This window comes from Ambystoma mexicanum, chromosome 10, assembly GCF_040938575.1.
Source record: "Ambystoma mexicanum isolate Mex_15411 chromosome 10, UKY_AmexF1_1, whole genome shotgun sequence".
In the NCBI taxonomy this organism is placed as follows: domain Eukaryota; kingdom Metazoa; phylum Chordata; class Amphibia; order Caudata; family Ambystomatidae; genus Ambystoma; species Ambystoma mexicanum.
This window is the reverse complement of record NC_090932.1, coordinates 54,698,114-54,724,258: the sequence shown is the minus strand read 5'-3', so window position 1 is coordinate 54,724,258 and position 26,145 is coordinate 54,698,114. Positions and strand designations below refer to the sequence as shown.

The window sequence follows — 26,145 nt, the reverse complement described above, 5'->3', positions numbered from 1 at the left end:
ATGTCTCTCTTAAATAAAATGATGCAGTTTCTTGCTCAGTTCCTAGGAGGAGTGAATTCTCTCTTAAATGAAATGATGCAGTTTCTTGCTCAGTTCCTAGGATGAGTGATGTCTATCTTAAATAAAACAATGTTTCTTGCTCAGTTGCTAAGACGAGTGATGTCTCTCTTAAATAAAATGATGCAGATTCTTGCTCAGTTCCTAGGATAAGTGATGTCTCTCTAAAATAAAATGATGCAGATGCTTGCTCAGTTCCTAGGATGAGTGAATTCTTTCTTGAATGAAATGAGGCAGTTTCTTGCTCAGTCTCTTAAATATAATGATGCAGTTTCTTGCTCAGTTCCTAGGATGAGTGATGTCTCGCTTAAATAAAATGTTGTTGTTTCTTGCTCAGTTCCTAGGATAAGTGATGTCTCTCTTAAATAAAATGATGCAGATGCTTGCTCAGTTCCTAGGATGAGTGAATTCTTTCTTAAATGAAATGATGCAGTTTCTTGCTCAGTTCCTAGGATGAGTGATGTCTCTCTTAAATAAAATGATGCAGTTTCTTGCTCAGTCCTAGGATGAGTGATGTCTCTCTTAAATATAATGATGCAGTTTCTTGCTCAGTCTCTTAAATATAATGATGCAGTTTCTTGCTCAGTTCCGAGGATGAATGATGTCTATCTTAAATAAAATGATGTTTCTTGCTCAGTTCCTAGGATGAGTGATGTCTCTCTTAAATAAAATGATGCAGATGCTTGCTCAGTTCCTAGGATGAGTGAATTCTTTCTTAAATGAAATGATGCAGTTTCTTGCTCAGTTCCTAGGATGAGTGATGTCTCTCTTAAATAAAATGATGCAGTTTCTTGCTCAGTCCTAGGATGAGTGATGTCTCTCTTAAATATAATGATGCAGTTTCTTGCTCAGTCTCTTAAATATAATGATGCAGTTTCTTGCTCAGTTCCGAGGATGAATGATGTCTATCTTAAATAAAATGATGTTTCTTGCTCAGTTCCTAGGATGAGTGATGTCTCTCTTAAATAAAATGATGCAGTTTCTTGCTCAGTTCCTAGGTGGAGTGAATTCTCTCTTAAATGAAATGATGCAGTTTCTTGCTCAGTTCCTAGGGTGAGTGATGTCTATCTTAAATAAAACAATGTTTCTTGCTCAGTTGCTAAGACGAGTGATGTCACTCTTAAATAAAATGATGCAGTTTCTTGCTCAGTCCTAGGATGAGAGATGACTCTCTTAAATATAAGGATGCAGTTTCTTGCTCAGTCTCTTAAATATAATGATGCAGTTTCTTGCTCAGTTTCTAGGATGAGTGATGTCTATCTTAAATAAAATGATGTTTCTTGCTCAGTTTCTAGGACGAGTGATGTCTCTCTTAAATAAAATGATGCAGATGCTTGCTCAGTTCCTAGGATGAGTGAATTCTTTCTTAAATATAATGATGCAGTTTCCTGCTCAGTTCCTAGGATGAGTGATGTCTATCTTAAATAAAATGATGTTTCTTGCTCAGTTTCTAGGACGAGTGATGTCTCTCTTAAATAAAATGATGCAGATGCTTGCTCAGTTCCTAGGATGAGTGAATTCTTTCTTAAATAAAATGATGCAGTTTCTTGCTCAGTCCTAGGATGAGTGATGTCTCTCTTAAATATAAGGATGCAGTTTCTTGCTCAGTCTCTTAAATATAATGATGCAGTTTCTTGCTCAGTTCCTAGGATGAGTGATGTCTATCTTAAATAAAATGATGTTTCTTGCTCAGTTTCTAGGACGAGTGATGTCTCTCTTAAATAAAATGATGCAGATGCTTGCTCAGTTCCTAGGATGAGTGAATTCTTTCTTAAATAAAATGATGCAGTTTCTTGCTCAGTCCTAGGATGAGTGATGTCTCTCTTAAATATAAGGATGCAGTTTCTTGCTCAGTCTCTTAAATATAATGATGCAGTTTCTTGCTCAGTCTCTTAAATATAATGATGCAGTTTCTTGCTCAGTTCCTAGGATGAGTGATGTCTATCTTAAATAAAATGATGTTTCATGCTCAGTTTCTAGGACGAGTGATGTCTCTCTTAAATAAAATGATGCAGATGCTTGCTCAGTTCCTAGGATGAGTGAATTCTTTCTTAAATGAAATGATGCATTTTCTTGCTCAGTTCCTAGAATGAGTGATGTCTCGCTTAAATAAAATGATGTTGTTTCTTGCTCAGTTGATAGGATAAGTGATGTCTCTCTTAAATGAAATGATGCAGTTTCTTGCTCAGTTCCTAGGATGAGTGATGTCTCTCTTAAATAAAATGATTCAGTTTCTTGCTCAGTTCCTAGGATGAGTGATGTCTCGCTTAAATAAAATGATGTTTCTTGCTCAGTTCCTAGGATGAGTGATGTCTATCTTAAATAAAACGATGTTTCTTGCTCAGTTCCTAGGATGAGTGATGTCTCACTTAAATAAAATGATGTTTCTTGCTCAGTTTCTAGGATGAGTGATGATTCACTTAAATAAAATGATGTTTCTTGCTCAGTTCCTTGGACGAGTGATGTCCCTCTTAAATAAAATGATGCAGTTTCTTGCTCAGTTCCTAGGATGAGTGATGTCTATATTAAAAACAATTATGCAGTTTCCTGCTTAGTTCCTAGGATGAGTGATGTCTCACTTAAATAAAATGATGTTTCCTGCTCAGTTCCTAGGATGAGTGATGTCTCTCTTAAATAAACTGATGTTGCTTCTTGCTCAGTTCCTAGGATGAGTGATGTCTCATTTAAATAAAATGATGTTTTTTGCTCAGTTCCTAGGATGAGTGATGTCTCTCTTAAATAAAATGATGCCGTTTCTTGCTCAGTTCCTAGGATGAGTGATGTCTCTCTTAAAAAAAATTATGTTGTTTCCTGCTCAGTTCCTAGGATGAGTGATGTCTCTCTTAAATAAAATGACATTGTTTCTTGCTCAGTTCCAAGGATGAGTGATGAAGAGGGATGGGCAAATTCGCCATCTCCTCCCGCTCCTATAAGGTACATGAGACGGAAGAAGGCCAGGAGATTTATCGTGAACACTCATACTATTTCGGACCAATTCCTAGTGCTCCAATAATCGATAAGTATGTCGAGAGGTACCCACTCAGCCCTTCCTACAGACCAAGTGCAGTACAAATCTTCCCCAGAGTGGACAAGTAGCCTCAGGCTGCAACTAAAGAGACCTCAATTGACAGTATTGACTAAAGCGCTGAGAAGCCAAGCCACTGACATTGTTTGAGACACCACGACATAGCAGCGTTAGACAGGAAGCGCATGTGCCATCCACACATCAGGACACAAGCACACACTCGAATACATGAGCATACAGTTCTTTAGTTAGAGGACAGATACATATACATACTGTCATTGCTTTTATTATTTTGACATTAGCTTAATGCAGCAACGCAAAACCCGCATTAAGCAAGAGATCCTGAACAAAGCTTGCAGATGCTTATGTGCAATTAACCTTATGGAACTGCAGGAGCACCTATGGGACCTGACAGAGCCAAGTGTGACTTACATATGGAGAATATAGAATAGCATGGACGCTGTAAGAACTGCATAATGGATTAGGACAATTATTGCAGGCCACAAGCCTCTCAGCAAGAGCTGAGCTGACGTGAATTCAGGCTGGAAGAGAGCAAACATTTGAGACCGAACTGCTGCCAAGGCCACCAGATACGAATGACATTCCATTCCCTGAACAACCGTAACACCAGCTGCAAGAAATGCAAATAATTCCTCATAATTCAGAGCTGCAGAAGCTCCAAATCATGGTCTCCGAACACGTGACCTGGCCGACACAGACAATAAATCGAAACCAGAGCTCGGAAAGAGAGTCGATCTCACGCCGCCTGACAGACGCTTGCAGCAAGTTGTTCCAATGTGTGACAAGTGTTGCACGAAATGAATGAGCACTCTCATAGTATAAGGTGGTGCACACAAATTACAATGCATACAAATAGTCATTCTTATTACCTTGAGAAGGTACACCAAGAGCTGAGAACCATTGCAGATCCCAGGCCTGGTGAGGTCAACTCTAGCCAATCACAGTTCCGACTCCTAGTGTTCTGTAGCAACGGGCAAGAACCAATGCTATGACCCTCACACTGCAACACTGTTTAGAGATAGTATTTTGGGGATGGAACAGGCCAGCCACCTGACATATGACAGCCAGTAGAATAACTCAAATAGGGGAGTATATAGGTTATTAGGCTCCTGAAGACCAATTGAGTAGGTTTTCTGGAGAGGGGCTCAGGGTGTGACGTCACTATGATGCCACTTCAGAACAAAACTGGCATGTGAGTCAGGAGACCTTGAGATGTCTGTGGATTTCTTCTATCCTTGTAATGATCCCTGTCAGTTTTGGCTGTAATAAACTGCAGTTTGAACTTGCTGTCAGGCTGGGCCTATGTTCCTTTTGGGGGAAGGTGTTGGGCCTTCTAAGAGTCTGCAAACTCTTAGTAGCCCTTGAACCTACCTGGAAGATTGTCCCAAACAAGTTGGTAGCCAGAGGATGGTTAGCTGTGCCAGCCCAGCACCAAGTAGACTCCTTTACCACTGAACCTGAGAGGCTGTCGGCCCCTCGCATATTTCGAGAAAGACGGGAAAACGTGTGCCCGTTTGAAGGTCGTCAGGAGCCCCCTTGGAAATCATCCTGCCTGAGATCAGCGAGTTGTCCTTGCACACCAGGACGTGCGGGGAGCGCCTTGAAGGGGAGCCGGCAGCAGAGCAGTGCCAAAACAGCACGGAACGTAAGTATCGATCCAGACCGACAGCAACTGTGGGTGTGAGGGAGGGTATTGAGTATTGTGGAGTATTGTTGAGTAGTGGTGAAGTATTGTTTAGTAGTGTTATAGCATCGTTTAGCACCGTTGTAGTGAGTAGGGACAGGAGCAGAGGTAGAAGTCCCTTTTCTGTGTTTAGGGCACATTCGGTCTTTGAGTTAAAAGGTTCTGGTGAATAACCTAGACTATTGACTTAAAGGCTTGGATGACAAACGTTTGTAAATAAGGCATTCTTGTGGGTTGGGCATTTTAGCTCAGGTCATAGATGATGGTATCCCCGTGAGGGTTAGCAGAGGAGCTAGCCTAGATTGCGGAAGGTGAGTCGGCTGGTTAAGTCTCCTGGAGAGAGATGTTTCACATGTTTGGTGACTTAACGGGTGCAGTTCATTCACAAGAGAATATTGGTATACTCTGCCTGGAGAGCAGGGAGACAGCTATCGGGTTTTGTGTGGGGTTGAGAGTAACAGGCTATTACTGTGTGCGCCTGATATTTGGTTTACATATATTGTGTTGATGGCTTGGTGACGTCACCCTTAGGGTTGCATTTAGGACACAGAGAGTTTGAAACGATGAGGAGCTAGAGTCGAGAACTTGGGATTGGAAGCCAAGGTGTTCCAGTGGCATTGCCCTGAAGGCGCATTTACAGGATCGTGGTTGTGTGCCCGAGGAGGCAACAATTATGAAGGAGTGGCGGTGCGCAGAGCATGGCTGATAAGTTGTAGAGCCAGAGAGGCTCGTAGAGACTGTAACGTATTACCATTGCTTTGTGAATTGAATCCCTGAACAGCGTATTATTGAAACCCTCGACTTGGGGTCAGGTTAGAGGTATTGAAATGTATCAAGGTAACAGTGGGGGGATTACTCCCCTTCAGCATTTGTGTAAGACACTGCTGTCTTTTCTGGAGAAAATCTGTAAATATAACATAGAATGGTACAAAAGTACAGAAGGTAAATTAACAAAACCATGCTTACAAGGGGAAGAAGTTGACCAAACGCATGGCCATATTCGAGTTGTGGCGCATGTTTCAGGAAGGGGAGGGGGACACCGTGAGGCATCAGTGGATGCTAAGCCAGCAGGAGGTGAAGGACCAAGGGACACACCCTATGCACCTCTCTCTGCCCCTCTAAGTGTAGTATCTGATGACACAGATGATGAAGAGGGAATGTATCCAATGAGTGAACTAAGGGCAGAAGAGAGGAACTCAAACATGACATATAAACCACCACCATACACTAAAGAGGATAAGCAGAAAGGTGCAGGAGCATTTGGAAAGGGAACGAGCAGAAATGATGGAAAGGGATCTGAAGGAAAGGAAGAGAGCAGAAAGGGAAATGATGGAGAAAAGGGAGCGAGAACTGGAGAAGGCAGAGAGGCGGAGAGAGAGATAGTAGAGCAAGAAAAACACAAGTTAGCACAGAGTGAATGGAGGAAGTTGCAATTGGACAGACTGGCAAGAGAACAAGCATGCAGGGAGGAAGACGAATAAGCAATAAGGGTAGTGAAGACGCAGGCAGCGTTGGATAGGGAAAGGAATAGGTGCAGAGAGGACTGACGAGCTGAGCCAGATAGCACAAATTCCTGAGGCAGGAGCGCGACAGAAGGAAGTGAAGCAGGATCTTAGCATGAAACACAGACTTGACATCGAAGAGACGTAAGTTTTGCTGACGATTTTTGTAGTAACATGGACAGAGGATCTGACAATGACGACAAACACAGTGAGGATGAGGGGGGGAACAAGGCCGGTCTCAATCCACGCGGACAGACAAACAGGCATCATGGGAATTTAGGACTAACAGACAAGGAGAAGGATGGGTCAATCCCGGAGAGCAAGAACAGCAGACGAACGACAAGTGCACCGCGCACAACACATATGTTAATAGACTAAGAGATCCCCCAGGACATAGGAGGGGGATACAGCGATAACTTGTTCATGAGGACGATTGTCTAGAGCTTATGACGATAACAGAAGCGTACCCACATTGGAACCAGCAGATATATGCACAGACATTGAGGACGAGAGGGGCCTTGACAAATTAGACTGAGCAGAAGGACACCTGAGGAGGTGATGGCATATGGACAGATGACTCTATTAGAGCAAGGAGGGGCGAGACCTCATTATGTGCCATGGAGGCACACAAACAAGGAGAATGTGAGGTGTAGGTTACCATCATTGAACGAGGGAGCAGAGAAATGGATGTATAAAATGGAGAAGATGACAGCTGGTCACAGGCTCGCAGTGGTCGACGTAAAGGGACTATTAGTATCAATATTAGGGGACGCAGCTGAAGAGGCCCCAGCTGCAAGAGGGCGGGGTTCCCAGGGTTGACGACACAGAACACAGAGCATGATGGCGCGCCATTTGCAAACTGCAGGGCAGCAGTATGGCAAGAATTATGAACAAAATACCCAGACACATCAGACATTGGGGCGATTACATCACACAAAATGAGGGAAGATGAAGGTCCGATACAGTACATTCAGGAGATTCAAGAGCTTTGGCGCCTCGAAACTCGAGAGCGTTGGGACAAAACAATAGCAATATTTTATCATATTTCAGTGCAGGGACTACCACAGCCAGTATAGAAGAGTTTGAAGAAATTGGTGGGGAGGGAAGTCAAGGGATGGCCAGAAATAAAGCTCACAATAGTACACCATTGTAGATTGTGGCAGAACAAGGTTAAGCAAAGAGCAGAAGATTGGAAGGCAGATGAGAACAAACTAGTGCAAATGGAAGCTATCAAAGTATCCAATGGAAGGGGCAGCTATACCCAGCCCCACCCCACAGGCACAGCCGCATTATCAACAATCACAACAGTTTGCACCAACCATGGGAGGAGGGGACATGAGGCGGTGCAGCCCACAGAAGGGATTCAGAGGAAGGGGAGGTTTACAAAGGAGGCGTGGCTTTGGGCCACAGATGCATCACAACAAAGGCAGGTTTTCAGGAGGATTTCGGGGATATGGAGAGCAGATGCAGGAGAACCCAGGGGATTTGTCAAGGGGTTTTCCAGGACAAGGGAGGGAGCCACCACAGTGCTGGACTTGCGGTCAGCTAGGACACATTTCATGGCCGTGCCGATTTAGAGGGACACAACAGAATTGGGGAGAGCAAGGCCAGCAGCCATATCAAGGAGGCCAAGAAGATTATTATGTACAGCATCAACAGACACAAGGGCAGATACAAGGCACATATCAGCAGATGCCACAAGTACAACCACATGCACCAGCACAGCCACAGGTACAGATACAGATACCACAGATGGCAGCACCACTGCCACAGTATTTTCAAGCACCACAGATAAGGGGCAGCACACAACAGCTAGCACAAATAAAGGGTGATGACACACCAGCACACGTGGACACAGTGACAACCGTGCCAGTTCGATGACTGGGAGGAGTTACCATGATGGGGAACATCCAGAAATGGGTTATCTATGTACCCTCAAAAGGACTGTCCACAGACAAACTTGATGTGTCCCATCCTGTCGATCACACCCAACCCTGCAGAGGACCTCGCATAGGGGTGACGATGGGTGACAAAACGCTTTCCTTTTTTGTTGACAATTGGCCGACTAGTTCATTTATTAGGGAAGGGACATTTAAATTGTCAGGCGATGCCATGAACACTGAAGGATTCTCTTGGGCTCGAGAAGTGGTTCCTTTTACTGATAACCTCTCACTATCTATAGGAGATCAACACTTATCACTACCTTTACTGTACTCTCGACAGATACCTTTAAACATACTGGGATGAGACATTATGAGCAGACTAAACATGACTATTTCATTCACACACAAAGGCATAGTGTGCTCAACACCAAGTATACACATGTTAAATGTAAAACAGATCATCCAAGCATATTTTGGACACACGGTACAGAGGGGGGTGCCAGTGGACCCAGAGATGTTTCAATATGGGACTGACATTGCCATTACATGGATGCCGGGCATTGCAGTGAAGGTGTTGCGAGTTCCAAACGAATACCTGTTTAGGCCAAAGACACCATTGGATGAGCCAGAAGGGACGACAGTGTCCATAGAAATAGAAGTAGTGTTGGCAAGAGACGATTGGATTGCAGTACATGCAACAGAAGACACAGGGAGAGCATGGAGAGCAGTAATTGCAGTTGCAGAGTGGTGCAGGCTGACCCCAGTGACAGATGAGGAGCTGTTCAAGGAGGAGAGAAAGGAACTGGAGGTGGTGTCTAAATGAGTGTAAAATGTTGGTTACAAATCCATTACAGAGAGGTGCCACAGAGATTAGTAATGGCGCTGGCAGCACCACCATCATTTTGGGAAGAGGACATGGTCAAGGTATCAAACAGTTTATGGACCGGAAGTCCTTATGACGTGGGCTGCATAAAGAGTATAGGGGGAGTGAAGATTAAAATGAAACCAGGATTGATTTTGCCGTGAGTAAAACAGTATCCCCTAACCAAGTAGGCAGATGAGGGCATTTATGAGACAATTAACACCCTCATTGAGAGAGACATTCTGGTACCATCAGAACCTCCATGAAACACAGCAGTGTATGCCGTGCGCAAGGCCAACGGCGGGTCATGTCATTTTACTCAGGATTTAAGACCTCTTAACCACATTGTAGAAGCAGAGTATCCTGTGGCGCAAACCCGGTGACAATTTTGTGTGGCATTCCAGTGAAAGCCACCTGTTTCATGGTCATTGATTTAAATAATGCATTCTTTTCAGTGCCACTACACCCAGACTCATAAGATCTAACCAGCTTTATTTACCAAAACCAAAAGTGGAAACACACTCATTTGCCACAAGGGTACTGCGAGTCACCATCCATCTTTAACAGAGTGATACAGATGGATCTACGAAACATAGAAACAGAAAGCACAGTTTTGCAGTATGTAGACAACATTTTGATTTGCAGCGAGTCAGAAGATCAGCACAGAGAGGAGTCAGTACACATGCTGAGTTTGTTAGCTGACAAGGGGTACAAGGTGAAAAAGTCCAAATTACATTATTTCCAGAAGCAGGTGCTGTACATTGGACAGATGATATCTAAGGACGGTCGACACATTGCCCCAAAGAGAGCAGAGACAATACGTAAAACACCCCAGCCCACGACAGGGAAATGCAGCAGTTCTTGGGGTTACAGCAGAGCATGGGTCTTTCACTACAGTACAAACACCAGGCCACTATTGAGTGCACTGAAAGAGGCACAAAGGGGAACAAAGACACTGACATGGACCATAGAGATGACTGAGGCCTTTGAGGAACTGAAGGAAGCCATATGTACAGCTCCAATGATAGGGACCCCAGACTACAAAAAGGAGTTTTTCTTGTTTTCACACACTGGCGGTGTAGTGATGAAGGTGGTACTGACAGAGAAGGCAAGCATGGGCCATAAGCCATTTGCTTATTACAGTGGACAACTTGACCGATTGATGAGAGGACATTATTCGTGCGAACAATCTTTGGCAGCTGCAGCCTTCGTAGTGGAAAAGTCATCAGCAGTGACAATAGGGTGCACCACTACTCTTTACGTGGAACACGCCCTCTTTCAGATACTGCATAAACCAAAAAGCACCCTGACCACACAGAGAGCATCAGGTTATGAAGTAATATTATCGAATATAGGACTGAAGATAGTAAGATGCAAGACTGTAAACCCAGCACTATTCCTGGCAGATGTTCTCAAGGCAGAGAACTATGCACATGACTGCTCAAAAAACATAGAGATGTTCTGTGAGACATGCAAAGTGGAGGAAGATTCTTTCTTCTATGCACTTACTATATCAGAGTTGTCCCTGGACCTAGTATGATAGCAACCTCGTCTGTCTCCTCCTGTCCCCCTTACTGTTTTTTTCCTCCCCACCCGCCTTCCAGCACTATCTGAAATGGCGTCAGGCCTAGTATGATAGTTGCTTGTTTTGTTCCTCCCCTACCTTTCTGCAACCCTCTCCCTCACCTCTTGTTTTTTTCCGGCTCTACCAGAAATGTTGTCAGGCCTAGTGCGGTAGTTGCCTGTCTGTTTCCATTTCCTTCCCACGCTGCCCCTCCCTTCCTTATCTATGTCTTAGCTCTTGCACTATCTGAAATGTCGTCAAGCCGAGTACGATAGTTAATTTCACATCCTTACTGTTCATGGCCTGTAAGAATGTCATTGTTTTTTCCCTTGTTCTCTCCCTTGCCTTGAAGCACTTTTAAACACATTGTGTATGGACGCTATATAAATAAACTATCATATCATATCATACCATATCAAGATGCACTCTAATGGGGAGACGTGCTGTAGATTGATGGTTCATCGACAATTGATCAAACTGATGGGATCAGACGTACTGGGACTGCAGTAGTAAGACTGAAACATGATGGGACAAGCGAGGTAGTTGTGAGTGCACGGCTACCATCCCATTATTCAGCACAGACAGCAGAACTAATGGCTCTTATATTAGTACTAGAAAACAGCGTAGAGAAATATGTGAAAATTTATTCTGACTCCGCTTACGTAACATCAACAGTACACTCAGGACTGATGCGATGGCTCAGGAGGGGGTTCAGAAGAGCAGATGGAACCCCAGTGCAGCATGTGCTTTTATAAGGCAAATTGATTGAAGTAACTGCATGTCCAAAACAGGTAGCACTAGTGAAGGGCCAGGCCCACACGAAAGGCGAAGACCCTATTTCAAGAGGGAATGAAGCAGCAGATTATGAGGCAAGGTGTGCAGCGTATTTTGGGCAACTGTGGGAACTGGAGGAGAGACCAAGGCTCAGGGAGGAGGGAGGAACATAGTGATGAGGGAATGTTACAATCAGTGGGGGCGGCCTATAGGGAACTGTGGAGATTTCCCAGTAGGCCTCTGCACCCTGGGCCTCTTTGGTTTGGTATTTCCAAATATTCACATAGGAAAAGCATTGGGCTTGCTGAAAATGTGTCATATAGGGCCACTTTTAAAATTATTTCCAGGGCCTCTTTTGGTCCCCAATAAATATTTCCATGGCCTTCTTTAGTTCCCAGTCCACCCATGGTTACAATGTACTACCAGAGACACAGATTATGGAACTGCAGGGAGCTGCATCCCAGGAAGAGAAAGAGCTATGGAAAAAAGAGAGGATGCTCCATGTCTCCGACAGATGCCCTATGGCGACAGAACAACACAGGGAAAGTGGTCATGCTATTGGCATTGCTGAAGACAACATTAGCAAAATTGTATAATCCAGCACACACAGGGAAGGAGGTCATTACTACGCGCATTGGAGAAACATGGTTTTGCCCAAATTTGAATGAACATGTAGATGATTTCATTAGCAATTGCTTGACTTGCCAGCAGTTTACAGCAGGACATACTTTAAGAGTTGTGGGAGGAGCCAAAGCAAGACCCATAGGCCCATTTCTGCATCTCCATGTGAACTACGTGGACATGGTTAAAGTTTGACAATGTTATTGCTACATGATAGTGGTTGTCTGCCCATTCTCTAGATGGATAGAGGCTGGGCCCTGTTCCCACACCAATGCCCTTGGTGCAGCTAAATTTCTGATCAGGGAGGTTTCCCCAAGATCGGGCGTGTGCGAGGTCCTGCGGTCTGACAACGGCCCTCATTTCGCTAATTCGCTGTTTCAACACATAATGACCCTGCTAGCCATTAAGCATAAATTTGCCTGTGCATACACCCCACAAGCAAATGGGGTGTGTGAACGCCTGAATGGACTCCTAAAGGAGGGCATAGCCAAAACTCAGCAGAGCACCAAAAAAACTGGCTTCATTGTTTACCATTGGCCTTGTTTGAATATCACACTAAGCCAGGGTCCGACCACCATTTAACGCCCCACGAGGTGGTAACAGGACAGCGCATGCATCTTCCCCTGGCTCCTCCACAAGGGCATTGAAAGATTGTGAGAACAGTGTAGCTGTGTTAGTACAGGAAATGTATGAGTACATCACTTCTCTGGTTTCTAGTGCTTCTTTTATCTCTCGCCAGATACAGCTGATCCAGGGGGTCCCAGATGACAACGAAGAGATTGACTGCGATGACAAAGCACAAGACAATTAACTAAAGCATTTAGTGAAAGTGGGAGACATTGTCCTCCTGCGTAATTTTGTAAGGTGCTGGAGTGCGCCTAGATTCTAAGGACCTCATGTCGTGGAAGAGGTCGCAGACAGAGCTGTTAAATGAGTAGGGAAGTCCATTTGGAATCATCTTCAAGACGTCAAGCCCTACAAAACAGTGGTCTCACCTGGCAACAGAGTATCAGTGACCGACAGGGCCAATGCTCAGGACCTTGATGAACTACAAGTGCGTGCGGACTTCACCGAGTTAGGGAGACAAGGCCACCCCATGCTTGGGCAATCCCAAGCAGCAGAAGTGGCCACTCAAACACTTGTACAGATTGATGAATTAAACACTGTCCGTTTGTTATTTTTCTTTTCATACACAGAGGTCTACGTGAATGTTTTGAGGGTCGTATAGGGTGTTTTCCTGATGCTACCTTCCACCCATCACCATGAAATGTTCTCTAACCAGTTTGTGCATTATACAAGGAGACCCAGATGATTAAGAGCACATTCCCCTGAAATATATTTCCTTGTTTTTGTAGAATACTTGGCCCAAGCATAACCACAACTTGAACTGAGCAAATTCCCAGTAATGCCTATATTGAGAGACGCCTCAGTAAGAAATGTCTGGGAGGAGGTCTTTGCCTTCGCCATTAGTGACTATTTAGTTCAGGGAGCTTGAGGGTACTGACAAATACTAACACAGTAACACCTTCTTCAGGCAGGCAACTTTATCATCAGGCTGTATGGACCAAGCAGCGTAAGTGTGTATGAAAGAAACAATAAAGAACATTATTATCATGTTGTGTCTATTAATTCCCAGTGGCTTGATGGGATTTGAATTTTGGCAATTATACGTTGTTGTTAGCGCTACCGATGTACCCTCTACTAACATTCCCCCGACCCAAGCAGGAGGGACGACCATGTCAGGTGGACGAGAAAACACTGCTGATAAGATAAGAAGATGTAAGCGCAGTGTTGACACAGACATGAAGGGAGTTGACATGTATCTCACTGACACAGCACGAGTATCTAACAACATGTGGTATAAACATATGACCAAAGTAGGTAAGGAGACCACTGGGGAAAGCTATTATGTCTGCTCTTCTATCCCCTATGCCATGAGTGCTTCCAGAACATATTCATAGCAACTGAAATACCAATAGCAAGAGCACAGTGCCTGATGTATCTCACGATGGTGCAAATGCGAGGAAGATTCCAAGGGAGAACAGCAACATTGAGATGGATGTCCAAAGGAACCTTCCAATATGAAGACAATTATATAAAGACACTGGACATGACAAACAACTATTGGCAGCTAGACGAAGGGTTGCGGTACATAACTGATGGACCAGAGAAAGGAAGACTATCTCACTGAAGGAATTGCTATGTCCCTGGACAAGAGTAAAAGAGATAGGAGGAGAGCCTGGATTATGGGAAAGACCACAGATATTGGTGTATGGACGAGTATTCACTAACGAGGGATGGCAAGATGGAGTGGTGGGAAGCAAGGCACTGACATTAGCACAGTCAGCAATGACAAAGGTGCAGGAAGAAAATGACAAGTGCCTGAAGGAATGGGATGCAAGCGCAAAGTTGCTGACATGGGTGGAGACCAAGGCCAATAATTCCCCTGAAGATGCCAGCCTTGTGCTATCTGAACAATGGCGATGTTGAAGTTGGTGAGAATGTACGATGAAAAACAATTGAACAACTTGCAGCAATGAGAGCAGGAATGGCAGTACTGATGGAGCACTGCTGTGGATGTGGTTCAAAGATGTATGAGAAGCTGCCACCTGAGTGGGGAGGAGTATGCTCGTTGGTGCACATCAACATGCCTTTGTTGGTAGTACCCAAGAAAGATGTGAAGCTCGATGACTTCCCAAAGATGAACAACAGTAAAAGAAGGAAGAGGTTGGTGAAGGTGGCACCAACAGCCCAGGTAGAGAAGACGGAGAAGCAAGCCAGATTGAGCAGAGTGAAAAGAGGCGGGAATTACTTTTCAGAAGCATCAGAAACGGCACAGTTCGAGATCCCAGAAGAGCACAGGCTGTCTAGCAGAACACAGATGTTCTTTGCATCATTAATACCAGGAATACAGACAGACACACATGATAAGTTGTTGCAGATCCCTCGTTGGGATCTGATTTTAATGATTAACTCTACAGTGAATGGGTTCAACACCATAAAAGAGCTCCGAGCGATAAGGTTGGTGGCGCTCCAGAATAGATATGTTCTGGATCTCCTTGTGCCGATGGAAGAGGGGTTTGCACAAAGATAGGGAGTTCTTATTGTACATTCATACCAGCTAACGACGAAGATAATGGAACCCTCTCAGATGCAGTTGCACAGTTGGCACAGATGCATGCGAAGATGGAGGATGAAGCACCAGGAACAGGGAAGGACAAGAGCTGGTTGGCTTACATATAGTCATGGATGCCATCATGGCTGTCAGACGGACTGGAGGTGTTAGCGAGAGCCCTCATGCTGAGAGCAGCATCAGTGTGTGGGATCAAGATCTGCATGGCAAGATGTAATAAAACAACAGAAGAGGCTATTGGAATGCAGATCCTGATGGACGTGAACATAGGGGGAACAGAGGATGTGATTGTTGCAGAACGAGACATGCTGATATTGAAGATCAAACAATGTGAACTATTTCCAGCAGGAACTATCAAGATGGACAATCCACATGATTCAAAGTTCTATGAAGGGAAGAAGGGAAGTGGGTTTGGTGCAACCCCGAGGGAGTATACTGTTACATGCAACGGTCATTTGATATCACACAAACTATTAGGGACACCTCAGAGGAGTAATGAAGATATGGCAGCCCAGAGCAAAAGGACTGTCATATAAGGATGTGGTTGAAAAGTCGACCAGAGGGGGGACAGAAGAGGGATAGGCAAATTCGCCCCCTCCTCACCTCCTATAAGGTACATTATACAGAAAAAGGCCAGGAGATATTGTGAATACCCATACTATTTCGGACCAATTCCTAGTGCTCCAATAATCGAAAAGTATGTCGAGATGTACCCACTCAGCCAGCCCTACACATCTCCCCGAGTGGGCGAGGAGCCTCAGGCTGCAACTAAAGAGATCTCAATTGACAGTATTGGCTAAAGCGCTGAGAAGCCAAGCCACTGACGTCGGTAGAGATACCATGACGTAGCAGCGTTAGACTGGAAGCACACGTGCCATCTGCACAACGGGACATAAACACACACTCAAATACACGAAGAACTCGAGCGTACAGATACATATACATACTGTCATTGCTTTTATTATTTTGTCATTAGCTTAATGCAGCAACACTGAAACTGCAAGAAGCAAGAAATCCTGAACAAAGCTTGCAGATGCTTATGTGCAATTAACCTTATGGAACTGCAGGAACACCTATGGGACCTGACAGAGCCAAGTGTGACTTCCATATTGAGAATATAGAATAGCATGGCCTCTGTAGGAACCCCATAATGGTTTAGGAAAATGACAGCAGGCCACAAGCCTCTCAGCAAGAGCTGAGGCGAATTCACACTGGACAAGAGCAAATGTGTGAGACAGGACCCACTGCCAAGGCAACTAGATATGAACGACATTCCATTCTCTGAACGACAGTAACACCAGCTGCAATAAATGCGAATAATTCCTCATAATTCAGAGCTGCAGAAGCTCCAAATCATGGTATCTGAACACGTGACCCGGCCGACTCAGACAATAAATCAAAACCAGAGCTGGGACAGAGAGTCTATCTCACGCCACCAGACAGAAGCTTGCAACAAAGATGTTACAAGGTAAGACAAGTGTTGCACGAAATGAACAAGCACTCTCATAGTATAAGGTCATGCACACAAGTTACAATGCAGACACATAGTTATTCTTATTACCTTGAGAAGGTACACCAAGAGCTGAGAACCATTGCAGATCCCAGACCTGGGGACGTAAGCTCTAGCCAATCACAGTTCAGACTACTAGGGGTGGGTAGCAATGGGCAAGAACCAATGGTAAGACCCTCACACAGCAACATTGTTATAGATAGTGACTTGGGGATGGACCAGGCCAGGCAACTGACACGTGAGAGCCAGTAGAATGACTCATATAGGGGAGTATATAGGTTATTAGGCGCCTCACAATCAATCCAGTAGGTTTTCTGGAGAGGGGCCCAGGTTGTGACGTCACTATGACGCCACTTCAGGACAAAACTGGCTTGCGAGCCAGGAGCTGTTGAGAAGTCTGTGGATTTCTTCTATCCTTGTTCTGATCCCTGTTGGTTTTGGCTGCAATAAACCACAGTTTGTACTTGCTGTCTGGCTGGGTCTACGTTCCTTTTGGGGGAAGGTGGTGGGCCTTCCAAGAGTCTGCAAACTCCTAGTATCCCTCGAACTTACCTGGGAGTTTGTTCCAAGCAGTGATGTTTCTCTTAAATAAAATTATGTTCTTTCTTGTTCAGTCCCTAGGATGAGTGATGTCTCTCTTTAAACAAATGATGATCTTACTTGCTCATGTCCTAGGTTTCGGTTATTAAACTGTGATTGATGTCTCTCTTAAATAAAATTATGTTATTTCTTGGTCAGTTTCTAGGATGAGTGATGTCTCTCTTGATTAAAATGACGTTGTTTCTTGCTCAGTTCCTAGGATGAGTCATGTCTCTCTTAAATAAAATGATGTTGTTTCATGCTCAGTACCTAGGATTCGGTGTGTGTACTGCGAGTGAAGTCTCTCTTAAATAACAGTATGTTTTTTCTTGCTCAGGTCCTAGGATTGGGTGGTTGAACTGTGAGTATGTTGTTTCTCCATTTTGGCAGGCAGTTTTGCTTTTATCTACATCATCCAGGGCAAAAGCTGCCTGCCTGCATAAAACAATGACTAAGAACATGTGACTCTGTTACACATGCTTATCTCAGAGGTTACATTACAGACATCCCGAGTTGCCCACGATATGCGTGAGATGCTTAACCAGTTCAGCACATTACTTTTACTTATGTCCCATGCAATCCTGCTCAGAAAATACAAATACAAATACTGTATAAAAATATGGAATGATGTGTGCTAAAAGCCAAGATGTGCAGAGAAGATATTGAGGGCTTAGTTTCTGCATATTCTTTTTGTTTTAAAGTGTAAATAAGCAGCAGTGGGTTATTTATTTGCCCCCATCTACATTCTGCCAGGCTGTTGGGATTTCACAAGATTCAAAAGTGATAAGAGGTGCTCTATTTCATTAACTCCCCTCGCTCACCCATTGACTTATTTGGATCAGGTCACTGCTTTCCTATGACATCAGCTCCAGCTGTTTCAAAGTCTGTGGCCCTCATTACGAGTCAGGCGGTAGCCGTGCCGGTAAAACCAACAGGCTGCCGCCGGACTCATGGGGATTTACTGGTGCCAGACTTGCCAGAATTACCAGGGCATTACAGCCGGCATTCCATTACTCCCCATTCCTGTGGAATGGGGGCTGCAGAAACACCGGCACCATGCGGTAATGGTGCCGGTGTTTCCGCAGACGTCTGCGGCCGGTGGCGTTACGCCCGCCTGGTCAGACCTGGCCACAGAACACGTAGTTAGCTGGTCCAGAAAACCGTGGCAGTACGGTTTTACCGGCACCATTAAATCCGGACCGGCTAACTTGTAATGAGGCCCTGTGACTTTAAACTTCTCCCCTCCTCCTTGAATACATTCTAAATGATGTCCCCATTCATCTGCCAGCACAGATAACCTGTCATCCCCATTCATATTGGGCCTTGGGTGGGCTTTTGACAGACCACTATCGAGAAAACGCTGAGTGTTGTTACACAAATTAAAGAGCTATGTGAGGATGTGTGGCTTCAAGCCAAAACACTGCTACAAGAACCCTTTGTCTTATAGTCTGGCTTCCTCACTTGACCATTTTTCTAGTTCTGTATTTTAATTTACCCTACAAATGCATCCTGGGAGTTGTAGTATTCCTGCATTTCAATTTAGTACACGTGATACCCTTCCTAAAAGAAAACCATATGCACTGGAAAAGTGTCACACAGATGGCATGTTGTCACCTGGTCACCCTAGCTGACGCCCCTTCACTCAATCAGGGTCACCACGAGTTTGGCGGTAACCCTTGTATGGGCTGGTAACGCTATTACCGCCGCATTTAAGGGTCCGCCAAATCACAGGTTTGGCAGCATTTACCCCCAGCTCTGAGCACTATTACACTCAATGTGTAATATTTTGAGTTTACATAGGAACAACGCTAACCTTTAAGGAGTGTCTGGGGAGAAGGCGTGGCTAACAAAAAGATGATGTTTGGTGCAGCACAAGCAGGATTATTTCAAGTACCTCACCCACGTGACATGAAAGTGAAGTTTAGTGCATCTCAGGCAGCATGAGTGCAACCTTCACCCCACTCAAAACAGGTGCAAAATGGGCAGCTGAAGGAATAGGTAAAGCAATCGCAATTTTTACTCACTCAATCACTCACTCACTCTCTCCTGCTGTAATCTCAGTGCTGTCTATAGTTCCTTTTATATAGTTAGAGCAAATACTCCCAAGGCCTTGCCCCCCTAACGTATGAGCTTGAATGATTTTGGAGTGTCCTTTCTTTCCGAGGAGGTTCTCAGATTCGAATCAGGCTGTAGTTTCTGTAGGAACTTTGGGCCTTGAGACCAATATTCCTTTGAGTAAGTCAAACACGAAGGGCCCGATTCATAGAAAATGTGCATAGATGCCGCAAAGTCCCCCACGCCAAAACGACTTTGCGCGTCCCTGCCATAAAGGATTCTATTTTTGTCTGAACTACTTCATGTACATCTTCACATTTACAGTGTTTTTGTATTTCCTTGGACACAAAAGAAATTACTTGGGCCTACTAGAATCAGGAAGTAGTCCCGCCCCTAAAACGTTACACGTCAGAACAGACCCCCCCCCTTGTTAACCAAATAAAGGATTCTATGCGCACCCCACGTATTCATGAAATTTAGACTGCAAAGTAACCCTCTGCACAAGTAGCAGACGGAATGCTCACGACTTGCCCCCACGCAAAGCCAATCCAGCCACTTCTACCAACCTTTGCGCCATCCTCTCTGCAAAGTCGTGCACCCCGGCAATACTGCAGGCTGTCCCCTGCAATCAGGGCAGAACTCCGGTGGCAATGCATACAGTCCCCCTAAATCCTAACTGCACCCCGTAAAAATGCATTACATGTCTGTACCTCAAGTTAGCCCCCAGTAAATCTGCATGCGAACCCACGTAAATGACAGCTGCACCCCGCTAATCTGCATACGTGCACCCCTAACTTCAACTGGCACCTCAACTATGTGCTATCCCCCCTAAATTGCTACTTGAAGTCTACCTCTGCGCGTTGGATCCTCTGCGCACAGTGCTCTCCGCCTCCTATCATGTGGCGGTGAGTCCACGAGGTTTGCGTTTACCTTTTACTGATGTGATGTTGCGTGTTGGGTTCCATGAATTTGGTATGGTCTGCGCTTGACTGGATGTGCGATTACACTACGTGGCTCGTCCCTCAACACAATGAGGTCATGACATTATATCAACCAGGCTCTAGCCCTGGAGTCCAGCACTGTAGGACACTCAGGCAGAGGCTTCCTTTCCCCTTTGCCTGCTTTATTTCAGAGGGGGTACTCACAACTTGAACTCATATCCTTTTCTCCCCCTCTGTTTTGTCCCTCCTCCATTTACTCAGTGATTGGTGACCCTGGATGCAGCCTTCCTCAGCGCATCCCACTCACGCCAGTCTGCAAAAAGTGGTCCTGCTACTTGCAATCTTCCGGCCTGAAAGCATGCAACTCGAAAAGAATTCCTACTAGATATCTGTGGTGAGACACTTACTTATCACGTTCACCCCAGTGTGTCAGAGGCACACGTTTTTTTATTACAATCCACTTACCCTGACCCTTCACCAGCCCAGCTTTCACTAAATTTTGTTCATGTAAGAAATCTTTTTTCTTCTTAGCATCCAGTGCTTCCTTTTCCCTTACCAATTTGCCCAGCAATGTCCAGAAAGGAAACACACTGTACCAAGAGGATATTATATTTATTCTTTCCTTTTTTTGGTTTTTATTTTGTTACAGGGGCTGTTTAATTGCCCTGAAGAAGGCGGCTACTATGATGAAAAATGAAGCGATGCCTCTTACTCAGTCTCAAGACGGATGGTACTGCTGCCGAAACATCCAGTTCATGCGAGGGGGAACTACTAGCCCAATGCCATGGGCATTTTTTTATTGAATTTTCAATGTGATTCAAACATCATTTGGTGGAGTGACCATATCTCACCCCCGACGACGTTGGCATACGATTATTAGAATTCTTTTATAATAATCTCTTTCTGTAAAATTGATTGGTTAGATGTATGAACACTGGAACTTTCTAGGCACTTGAACAATTCATGATGTACTATGTAATTTAACTAAAATGTATACACCAGATACTTGGAATCTGGACACACAACTCAATAATCCTAGGTGCAAAACCAAGAGGTGTATTCAATATATATGCTTTCCGTTTAGTTTATGTTGTGAATTTGTCTTTCCTTTTAACTAGACTAGTCCTCAGAGTAGAGTATGATTGATGCTGTTCCTCTGTCTATGACACCAATCTATGTTTTCTTTTGCAGTCCAGTAATGTCTTGCACATGCAGGTGTTTATAAGGAAATTTCATTTTTTGTCCTAAATATAATTAAGCATATTCTATGAAACAGTCCCCTCTGTGTGAGTGTGGTTTTTCTTCCTTGACAATTTAATGGGCAACTAACTTTGGGATACATTCCTTGAGTTAAAGTAGGAAGGTTCCCCAATACATCAAAAACGGTTTGCTCCCCTTGAGGAAGCACTTGGGCTGAGCCAAATAGTAGCAGCACTCCCCCTTTTGTGTTCTGTTTACTCCTTATGCCTGAGTCTGCTACTTCTCACCACGGGCATTCCGAAAATATTTTTTGATGTAGATTATATCAACCAGTGCCTCGATTGGCCAGTAGGTGTTGTTTTGCATGCAATCAGTTTTCTGGGTGGTCGCTTTGGGCCTCATTAAAGGCCTGACTCACAGAAGTGTTTTATAATGACACAATCCCAAAATAAAATGCTCTGTGAATCAGGCCATAGTAGTTTGGTGCTAATTTAGGGGTAAATCTGCTCAATTAGCGCCAAACTTGCTTACCGTTAGCACCCCTTGGTTCTGTGGGTTACCCGCAGGAGTACAAGTGGTGGTAGGGGAGTGGTAATCCCCATTATTGGAGACCATAAGACACCATGGGGATGTTGGCACAATTGCTGCAAGCAGTAATTCTGTCATGGTAAGTCCACCAATGTTTTTCCTTAATGTGGTGGACCATGCTGGAAAAATAATCTTTCACTTTAAGGTCAAACCTGCAGATTTGCAGTGAAGTAAACATGGTGGTAATTCCACTAGAGTCGAAAACATGGCGGTAACGAAATTACCACAACTTTTTTTCTGCACACTGTCCAATTTGTCCTGAGGCCGTTTGTCCTGCCCTGTCTCATCACCAGCCTCTTTTGGAACACACAAACAAACCTATTGGCATACACGTAACGAACCCATGCAATTATTCAAATAAACAGCAGATGGCAGCATAGGCCCCTAGGTAAAAGGTTCTAAAGTGGATTTTGCAAGAGCCGTAGATTCGGGGTTAGAAAAGATATATTATTCCCATCGCTTTAATCAGAGTACGGGTGATTTACTGCAAGTGAGCAGGTTAATTTTAAATTCAAAAAAGGCCTTTTTCCATTTCCACAATCTGACGGCGCAGCTGGAGCTCAACTTTGTCCTTTTCTTGTGCAAACAATGCTTATTTTGCACAAAGAGCCATTGCAAGCGTGCAGTTCAGATGGTGTCCAATGAATAGCACTTTCTTTCCTCCAGAAGCAGGCGCGCTAGAAATGCTTCTTTTTTCTCCCCTTAGGAAATATCCCCCGACAACGGGGAAGGTGCTTTACTTTGTAGCCAATTGGATGGTTCTGGTCTGAATTGAAAGTGGATTAGTCTTGCTTGAGTCCTGCATTTTAGTCTGGCGAGTGCCAGGGGCCCGAAGGGAGTGTTCTCGGCTGTAATTTGCCATTTCGAACTGGTGCAGCGCCTAGACACGCATGCAATCTTTTCACAGCTCCAAGAGGTGTCTGCACGGGGCCGTTCTCAGGGGGCAAGGATACAATTGTGTGCCACGTTATAAGGACCGTTTGGTGCGCAGGTGCCCTTAAAAGAGCTGAGAGAAGCCCCACTCTCAACACTCTTACTGGTCACATGCCGCAGGCACGACGGAAGGAAATATAAGCGATTTACACTTCAACACACAACTCATGTGCTGACGCAGTACAACATGTCATACACTCCCATGAGCGCACCGAACACATGGAACACCTCCGCTCGGGACCTTCAACCAGACTCTTTCCTTTTCCTCACACACTTTTAATGTTTTTCACGTCTGTCGCGTTTATGGGGCTACCCAAGTCAAAATGGAAGATCTACATGGAATCATTCTGGAGTCATCCGATGACTGCATCCTAGAGTCATCCATGGATAGTTCAGGAAGATCACCAAAGTCATCCTGTTAAATATCTGCTAAATCTGTCCCGTTCTTTCTTTACAGCTAAATTACTCGTCTCTGCACGCATTTGCTCCTGTCTTTTGTATTGTTCCGCCTTACACATACGCCTCCCCGCCTACCAGTCTGCTCCTCTTCCATCAATTTCCAACTTTGCAATCTTTACTCTCCTCTGTCTCCCTACCCGCTCTCCTATCTCTTCTTCTCTTCACCCCTTATCTTCGCTTCCCTTTGGATCTCATCTTCTCATTCAGTTCCTTACTATAGTCTTTGAATGCTTACATGACCTCCCGCCTCGTTATTGCTCTTCTCTCATCTCTCTTCATTTCCTTTCTGTCCCAATTTCTCCATACTGTGCCTAAGCCCCCTTGGGTCCAGTCTAGCTTTGGTTCTTTCTCTCCCGTAGCCCCCAAACACTGGAACTCTCTTCCTCTCTCTGTTCACTCTCCTTGTTCCTTACACATCATGTGTTCATGTCTACAAAGTCTTCTTCTATATCCCCAAGACTAGCGACATTTGAATTTGTTTTCCGCATTGTTTGCCATCCAATTGTATTATACCACCCTCCCATTTTTACTGCGCTTTTGCGAGAAGCGCACATTAGGGTGGCCAACTTTGCAAAATCATCTCACAGGACACATTCAGTGTAATTCATAGAATTTAGCGCACAAGTGGCGCACGCAGCTGGCGCACAATGTGCGCCTGCAAATCTCTGCGCCAGCCGCGTGCGCTAAAATCCATTTCCGCGCACAGCGTATTCATGGATTTAGCTACCAAAACCAGCCGTGGCGCACAGTGGCGCAGCGACCCAGCAGCAGCGCCAGTTACACCCCCAAGAACGCCCCCGCAAGGAAAAGCCATCAAAATCCCCAATCCAGCGCAAAGGGCTGCACTAACCCTGTACCAGTATACAGGGCCACCACACAGCAAGCGGGTAACGTGTATTACTGGGGTTCGCAGGAAGTTTCACACGTGATCGGAGCGTGGTATGTGTATTTCGGGTGTGGGCGGGAAGTTTCACATGCGATCGGAGCGGGGTACGTGTAATTCAGGGGTGCGTGGGAAGTTTCACACGCGATAGGCCCTGTGCGAGTGGGGTACGTGTATTCTACGTGTATTCCTGGGGTGCGTGGGAGGTTTCACACGCAATCGGAGCGGGGTACGTGTAAATCGGGGGTGCGCGGGAAGTTTCACACGCGATTGGCCCTGTGCGAGTGGGGTACATGTATTCCTGCGGTGCGTGGGAGGTTTCACATGCGATCAGAGCGGGGTACGTGTAAATCAGGGGTGTGCGGGAAGTTTCACACGCAATTGGCCCTGTACGAGTGGGGTATGTGTATAACTGGGGTGCGCGGGAAGTTACACACACGATTGGCCCTGTGCGAGTGGGGTACGTGTATTCCTGGGGTGCGCAGGAAGTTCCACACGCGATTGGCCCTGTGCAAGTGGGGTACGTGTATTACTGGGGTTCGTGGGAAGTTTCATACAGGATTGGCCCTGTGCGAGTGGGGTACGTGTATTCCTGTGGTGCGTGGGAAGTTTCACACGCGATAGGCCCTGTGCGAGTGGGTGCGTGTATTCCTGGGGTTCACAGGAAGTTTCACATGCGATCGGAGTAGGGTACGTGTAATTCGAGGGTGTGCGGGAAGTTTCACACGTGATTGGCCCTGTTCGAGTGGGGTACGTGTAATTCGGGGGTGCGTGGGAAGTTTCACACGCGATTGGCCCTGTGCGAGTGGGATACGTGTAATTCAGGGGTGCGTGGGAAGTTTCACACGCGATTGGCCCTGTGCGAGTGGGGTACATGTATAACTGGGGTGCGTGGGAAGTTTCACACACCTCCCAGGTGTTCCCTCTACACCCTCCACGGCCCCTGCAGGCAGCCCACACCACAGGGGACTACCCTGTACCCCTGGTCATGTCCCACAGGCAGCCATCCACCATGGGCATGCCCCCCAGCCAAGCCAAGCCAAATGTCACCTTGCACTACTGATCACCAACTCGTGTCCCCCAGCACCCCCACCCCCCAGCAGTGAGGGTCACCTGCCAGCAGGCCCCTACTCATGTCCCCCAGCACCCCCACCCCCCAGCAGTCAGGGGCACCTGCCACCAGGCCCCCACACATGTCCCCCAGTACCCCCACCCCCCAGCAGTCAGGGGCACCTGCCAGCAGGCCCCCACTCATGTCCCCCAGCACCCCCACCCCCCAGCAGTCAGGGGCACCTGCCAGCAGGTACCCACACATGTCCCCCAGCACCCCCACCCGCCAGCAGTCAGGGGCACCTGCCAGCAGGCCCCACTCATATCCCCCAGCACCCCCACCACCCAGCAGTCAGGGGCACCTGCCAGCAGGCCCCCACTCATGTCCCCCAGCATCCCTACCCCCCCGCAGTCAGGGGCACCTGCCAGCAGGCCCCCACTCATGTCCCCCAGCACCCCCACCCGCCGGCAGTGAGGGTCACCTGCCAGCAGGCCCCCACTCATGTCCCACACATGTCCCCCAGCACCCCCACCTCCCAGCAGTCAGGGGCACCTGCCAGCAGGCCCCCACTCATGTCCCCCAGCACCCCCACCCCCCAGCAGTCAGGGGCACCTGCCAGCAGGCCCCCACTCATGTCCCCCTGCCCCCACGTCATGACGATCCTCGATCATGGGCCTAATGTCCAGCCACATCACACCCCATGCCACCCCAGCCCAAAGACCAAACCAAGTATTGTATCCACCCACATAGAAATGCCCATTACATGATACAACCCGAATGGCAAGTATGTAAATGAACACATGTCCATCACACACAAACA

The 26,145-nt window shown here is 45.9% G+C and overlaps 1 long non-coding RNA gene across 2 annotated transcripts; it reads left to right on the top strand.

Annotated features, from left to right (window-relative positions):
• Positions 1-12,734: 12,734 nt before the first annotated feature.
• Positions 12,735-21,489, top strand: LOC138491137 (uncharacterized). Of its 2 annotated transcripts, XR_011275962.1 has the most exons (3): positions 12,735-17,576; positions 20,473-20,605; positions 20,861-21,489. It is a non-coding gene; the product is annotated as an uncharacterized lncRNA (long non-coding RNA). The 2 variants fall into 2 exon arrangements; XR_011275961.1 differs by having other exon boundaries at positions 12,735-20,605.
• The last annotated feature ends 4,656 nt before the right edge of the window (positions 21,490-26,145 follow it).